Raw genomic sequence first — 7,333 nt, 5'->3', positions numbered from 1 at the left:
GTTCTGTGTTTCAATTAAGAAAGCACCAAAATCTTTCCTATTCTTTGATCTGTTTGAATTTATTTTCACATTTATGAGAAGATTGACTTAACAAAACTAAACAAATATTTCCAAATCAAATTTATTTTTGTCCATGTTTAAGCACATAGAATCCCCACTGTAATGAAGCAGGACATTTGTCCTGTTGAGCCCACACTGACTCTCCAAAGAGCATCCCATCCCCTTACTCTATCAGTTTGTATTTCCCATAGCTAATCCACCTAACCTGCACATCTTTGGACTTTGGGAGGAAACCAGAGTGCCTGGAGGAAACCCATGCAGACAATGTGCAAACTCCACACAGACACTTGCCTGAAGGTGGTTTTGAACCCAAAACCTTGGTGCTATGAGGCAGTAGTGCTAACCACTGAACCCCCATGCTGCCCCATATTGCTAATGAGTTCATGTGAATGTGGACCTCATTTAGCGACAGATTTGCAACCTCACCAGCATTGTGCAGCTTTCCCTGCAAAGTGTCCAAGCCTCCCTCAGAGGCTACTAACTCAATTGAAGTGGCCTCCCTGTGTCAGGCCAGAAACTAAAGGATGCAGGCACCAAAAACAGGGAAAAGGTGACAAGCATAGCTCAGACAACTCCCCTGAGCAATTTACCTTCTGCTCTAAATTATCTAACAGTCTCAACCCTGATTATTTTTGAATTTTCTCCAGGTGCACCCCCATGTTGAGGTTCTCTGATGCTGGTCAATCTGTCCCAGCAGTATTCATTTCTCTTGATGAGGCTGTGAAGAGCCCAAAGCATGAGGGGACCACCTTCTGAAAGATAAGGTGCATAGTCAGTGTGGGACTATGGCTATGTGAGTAACAGACTACTGGTGGAAGTTTGATTCAAAGAGGAAATTCACAGCAAAGAAGGACAGAGCTAGTAAACATACCAGAGCAATAGGTGAGTGGGAGGAGAGAAAAGGCATGAATTGAGAGGATGGCTCGCAGCGAGACCAGTGACAGAGAGACATCACAAACCACAGCATGACGCAATGCAAAGGAAGAAGCTGACAGGGGAGTAGGATTGATGACTATTTCCATTCTTTAAAGTAAAAGTCAGGTCTTCAGTTTACTCTTAGGTCTCCAACATTTTTCTTCTCTCTTTTCTTAAAAGTAACTGCTTAAGAATTAGATTGACATTGCAGACTTTTTTTCCTTTTTAGTTTATAAAAAAGATTGAAGGGAACCTCAAGTAATTCATCTATAAATTAAATAAAATACAGTAGAATAGAATAGAATAGAACATTACAGCACAGTACAGGCCCTTCGGCCCCCGATGTTGTGCTGACCTGTCATACCAATCTGAAGCCCATCAAACCTACACTATTCCATGTACGTCCAAATGCTTGTCCAATGATGACTTAAATGTACCTAAAGTTGGCAAATCTACTACCGTTGCAGGCAAAGCGTTCCATTCCCTTACTACTCTATGAGTAAAGAAACTACCTCTGACATCTGTCCTATATCTTTCACCCCTCAATTTAAAGCTATGCCCCCTTGTGCTCGCTGTCACCATCCTAGGAAAAAGGCTCTCCCTATCCACCCTATCTAACCCTCTGATTATCTTGTATATCTCAATTAAGTCACCTCTCAACCCTCTTCTCTCTAAAGAAAACAGCCTCAAGTCCCTCAGCCTTTCCTCGTAAGACCTTCCCTCCATACCAGGCAACATCCTAGTAAATTTCCTCTGCACCCTTTCCAAAGCTTCCACATCCTCCTTATAATGCAGTGACTAGAACTGTACGCAATACTCCAAATGCGGCCGCATCAGAGTTCTGTACAGTGATGAGTAGTGATGACATTTGGGTAGAGGTAACATACAGCAAAAGAAAGCAGACAATGATAGGAACAGTGTGCAGATCCCCAAGCAGTGGCTACTCTGGGAAAGACCATAAATCAACAAATGATAGGAATATGTAAAATAATTAGAGCAATAATTATGGATGACTTTAATCTTCATGCTGATTGGGCCAATCAGATTGGAAAGGGTATCTACAACAATGAACTTATGGAGAGAATTGAGGATAACTTCCTAAAGCAATATGTCATGGAGTCAACCAGGCAGCAGATTATCTTGGATCTAGTAATGGGTAATGAAGCAGGTTTAATAAATGACCTCAGAGTTAAAGATCACCTAGGAAGCAGTGATCATAACATGATTGAATTTAATATTCAGTTCCACAGTGAGAAACTTGGGTCAGAAACGATCGTGCTTAACCTAAATAAAGGGAATGAGGACAGAGTTAGCTAAAGTGAAATGGGCAGATAGATCAGTAGGAAGGGTAGTAAGCAAGCATTGGCAGACATTTCAGAATATAATTCATGACTTTCGGTAAAAATACGTTCGTTAAGGAGAAAAGATTCTAAGAGTGGGATAAACCAATCATGGGGAGCCAATTAAGTCAGTGATGGTATTAAGTTGAAAGAAAAAAAACATTCATGCAGAACAAAGTCAGTGAAAGCCCTGAGGGCCAGGATAAATTCAAAATCCAGCTAAGGAGGACTCAAAAAAACATAAACTACGACAAATAAACTACGAGGGCAAATTAGCACAGAATATAAAAACAGATGATAAGAGCTTCTTTAAATATGTAAGAAGAAGGAAAGAGGTTAAAATGGACATAGTCCCTTAGAAAATTAATCAAGAGAGACTGTTATGGAAAACAAGGAAATGACAAAAGAGTTAAACAAAAGGTTTTGCATCAGTCTTTACAGGGGAAGACATTTCAAACATCCCATTAATATTAAAGAATGCACGGGAGGAATTAACTACCAGCACCATTATCAAATTATCCAAACTAACGGGGGGGGGGTGTAAAGGCAGAAATGTCTCCTGGTCCCGATGCTTACATCCTAGGATCCTAAAAGAAGTGTTTATAGAAATATTTGAAGTATTGGTGGGAGTTTTCCAAAACTCCTTGAATTCTGGAGAAGTACGAGAGGATTAGAAAGATGCTAATGTGCCACCCCGTTCAAAAATGGATGAAGACAAAATGTGGGTAACTATATGCCAATTAGCCTTGCATCTATTATTGGAAACGTGTTGGAATCAATTATTAAGGAAGCAATAGTAGAACATTTGGAAAAATCATAATCTATTCAAGCAGAGTCAGCATAGCTTCAAGGAAGGGAAATTGTGTCTGACTAATTTATTAGAGATTTTCAAAGAAGTCTCAACCAGTGTGGATGGAGGAGAACCAGTAGATGTGTTGTATTTGGACTTCTAGAAGACTTTCGAAAAGGTACCTCACAAAAGATGTGGAGGCAGTATACAGCCATGAATAGAGAATTGGTTAATGGGCAGGAAATAGCGAGTGGGGATAATGACTTCTTTTTCATGTTGGCAATCTATGACTAGTGGGGTTCTACAGAGGTCAATGCTGGGACTGCAACTGTTTACAACATATCTTAATGCCTCAGAGGAAAGAAGAGAATGTGCTGTGGCCAAGTTTACAGACGACACTAAAATAGGTCGAAGGACAGATTGTGAGAAAGATACAAACAGTTCACGGAGAGACCTTAATAGGTTAAGTCAGTGAGCAAAAAATTGACAAATGGTGTACTTTTTAGAAAAATGAGAAGTTGTTCATTTAAATGGAAAGAAACTACAGAAAGCTGCAGTACAAAAGGACTTTGGGGTGCTTGCACAGAATACACAAAAACCTAGAACATAAATACGGCAGGTAATCAGGAAGGCTAATGGAATGTTGGCTCTTACTTGAAGAGTGTTGGAATATAAGAGTAGAGACATTTCCCTGCAACTGTACAAGATGCTGGTGAGACCATATCTGAATACCATGAACAGTTTTGGCCCCTGTATTTAAGGAAGAATCTCATTTCACTGGAAGCTGTGCAGAGAAGGTTCACTAGGATGATCCCTGGTATGGATGGACTGTCTTATGAGCAAAGATTAAACAGATTGGGGCTCTATTTACGAGAGTTTAGAAGAGTGAAAGATGATCTCATCGAAATATATAGGATTCTTAGGGACTTGGCAGGGTAAATGCAGAGAGGATGTTCCCCCTTGTGGGAGAGTATAGACCAGGGGGCGTATTCTCAGAATACAGGGGTACCAATTAAGACTGTAATGAGGAGGAATTTCTTCTCTTAGAGTAATGTGAATCTTTGAAAATTCTTGATACAGAGACTTGTGGGTGCAGAGTTACTGAGCCACAGAATCATACACCGTGGAAACAGACCCTTTGGTCCAACATCCATGCTAACCATGTTCCCAAGCTAAACTAGTGCTACCTGCCTGCATTTGGCCCATATCCATCCAAACTTTTCCTATTCATGTACTTATCCAAATTTCTTTGACTGCAGTACATTAACTTCATCTGATGGTAAGACCCTAGGTTGTATTGTAGGAGAGAGAGACCTAAGAGTTCAGGTACATAGTTCTTTGAAATTTGCATCACAGGTAAGTATGCTTGCCTTCATTGCTCAGACAATTTCCTGGAATGGTAAGTTGTGGATCCAACGAGGGTTCAGGCTATTTTGTGTCCGGTTATGTGTAACAGGCAAATTTAATATCTTATGTCAGAGTAAAAGATGTCAGACATGAACATAACATGGTAAATTTTAGCATTCAGTGTGAGACGGAGGAACTTAGGTCAGAATAACCGTGCTGGCCTTAAATAAGGGCAATTACAAAGCACTGAGGACAGAGCTGGCTGGAGTGGACTGGGAAAGCTGTTTAGCAGCAAAGATGTTTGAGGAATAATAGTAGATGTTTAAGAAAACAGTTCAGGGCTCACAGCAAAGATATATTTCAGTGAAAAGATAAATAATCTATGGTTATCCAGGGAAGTTAAGTGTAACATCAAATTAAATAAATTCATACAATGTGGCAATCATTAGTGGTAAGATAAAGGATTAGAACATTTTAAAATCCAACTGAAGTCAACCAAAACAAAGGAGGGATGCAATTAACTTTTCATATTTCATGCTGGTTTTTTATGAAGGAAAGTTGAGACAGAGATAGAAAGCAGTCAGTTCCAAACCCAATAAAGTAAACAGCTTGTGAGGCCTTGGAGTTGTTTTCCAGTTTGAGCAATAGAAGCAGCATGAAGGGGTGGGGTCAAGATCCCACAGAACCAGGATTTTAGTTTAACTTTGGCTTGCTGTTGGGATTTGGAAGCTGCTATATATCTTTCCCTGCTACAGCAAAACACTTGAACTCTCTTTCTCTCTCTCTCTGTCTGAGTTTTCTCTTGATGTTCTATCCTCTGAATTGGAGAATAGCTTGTGATACAATCTATTTTACAGAATTTGCCATTCCCAGAGTGTGTTTATGGTATGTTACTATTTTGGATGAGTTGCTGTTTGGTGGTTATATAACATATTATTCTGTTAAGATTTCTAATACAGTTAAGGTGTTCAAATTCTTTCTTCCTTTTGCTTGTTTTTTAATTATGGTCTAAGAAATAAAGTGTATTTTGCTTCAAGCCTAGTAGTTTGACAAATTGAATTACATCCGGAACACAGCGCCTGACACTTGCCTTTGAAAATAAGAAAATGTTGGGGTCTGGGTCATCATCTTCATATACTTTGAGGGGTTTTATCTGGTCCATAAGAGACAATCCATTCAGAGCCATGATTTTAAATCAGCCTATGCATGTTCTGGAATGTTAATGGAAGCTAGTTTATGTCATGTAGGATTGTGACCAGAGAGAAGAAGCATCACTTTTTTAGCTTAGCAAAATTTAGGGTAGCAATTTTTTTCTACAATTTAATTTGAAAGCTTTTGGATAGTTTGAAGGAGACCTGACTGGGACAGCAAGCAATCATTGCCTCCGTTACAGCAGTAAAGGAAATAAGTTAACTGAGTGAAAGAGTGCAGTTTCTGAAACTTTCAGACCTGCATATTTGGTTAGAACTGTGCAGTTTATTGCTTAAAAAGTTGAAGCTCTCAACTGTGTATGTGGTCAAGAGAAAAGACCTCACAGCTCACAGGACTGGAACTAAGAAGAAGCAGCTAAGTTGAACCTGTAAATTTGAAAAGGAAGGAATTTCTCAGGATTGTTGGATAATCATGAAGTGATAGTATGGTGGAATGAATTTTTTGCTGTGTTTTGTAATAGTTGAAATCATGCTAAATGTAACAGCTTAGTTTGTTTAATTTTACATTTATTTATTTTATGCAATATACTTATTTTTTATTGATGAAACCATGGAAGGTGACCAGGTTAAACTAAAGTACAAAATATGATTTGTAAAGCCAAATTTCATATCAGACGAGATTTGATACGTGTGTTCAAAATCATGAATGGTCTCGACAGAATAGATTGGGTGAAATTATTCTCATTCACAGAGAGATCAGAAATGAGAGGGTTTAGGTTTAAAATGTTTTGCAAAAGAAGTAAATATAAAGTGAGGAGAAATAAATGATTTCATATCATGTCATAAGAGTCTGGAATGCGCTGCCTGGAAGTGTGGTGGAGGCAGGTTCAAATGAAACATTCGAGAGGACATTAAATGATTATGTAAGCAGAAATAAAATGCAAAATTATAGGTGACTACAGCTCCACCTTCAACACCTTTATCCCCTCCAGACTGATCTCAAAACTCCATGACCTTGGCCTCAGCTCTGCTCTCTGCAACTGGACCCTCAGCTTTCTGACCCACAGACCACAATCAACAAAGATAAGTAACTGCACCTTGTCCACAATAACACTCAATGCTGGAGCACCACAAGGATGCGTTCTCAACCCTCAACTGTACTCCCTGTACACCTATGACCATGTTGCCAAATTCTGAATGAACGCCATCTGCTAGATCACTGATGACATCACCGTAATGGGATGGATATCTAACAACGACAAGTCAAAATACAGAAGGTAGGTTATTCCAAATCTTGACTCTCTGAGTAAAGAAGTTTCTCCTTATGTCATTCCTAACTCTCTCACTGAGAATCTTAAAATTGTGACCCCCTAGTTACTGACATACCAACTAGCATAAACAGAATGTTTTTCTTTACCCTATCAAAGTGTTCAATTCGAACACCTCAATGAGGTCACCTCTCAATCCGGTATACTCCAAGGAGAATAAACCCAATTGCTCGAATTTTTCCTTGTATCTAAAATCCCTCGTTTCTGGGATCCTTCTAGTAAATCTCCTTTGCACTGCCTCCAGGGCTTTAACATTCTTTCTCAAATAAAGTGCCCACAACTGAGCACAATACTCCAAATGTGGTCTGATCAATGATTGTAGATGTGTAGCATCACTTCCTTGCTTTTGTACTCTGTGCCTCAATTTATAGATCCAAGGATCCTATAAGGCTTTTTAATAAC

General features: G+C 39.2%; 1 long non-coding RNA gene across 1 annotated transcript in view; it reads left to right on the top strand.

Moving 5' to 3' along the window:
* The first annotated feature begins 6,607 nt into the window (after positions 1-6,607).
* The window catches only part of LOC125458286 (uncharacterized), a 37,253-nt gene continuing 36,527 nt past the window's right edge, over positions 6,608-7,333 (top strand). Inside the window, exon 1 of the long non-coding RNA XR_007248800.1 lies at positions 6,608-6,880. This is a non-coding gene — a long non-coding RNA (uncharacterized LOC125458286). The remainder of the gene's footprint in view (positions 6,881-7,333) is intronic.

The sequence above is a fragment of the Stegostoma tigrinum genome, chromosome 1 (genome assembly GCF_030684315.1).
Source record: "Stegostoma tigrinum isolate sSteTig4 chromosome 1, sSteTig4.hap1, whole genome shotgun sequence".
Taxonomy (NCBI): Eukaryota; Metazoa; Chordata; class Chondrichthyes; order Orectolobiformes; family Stegostomatidae; genus Stegostoma; species Stegostoma tigrinum.
The sequence above is the reverse complement of the archived record's forward strand: the minus strand, read 5'-3'. Positions and strand labels throughout refer to the sequence as shown.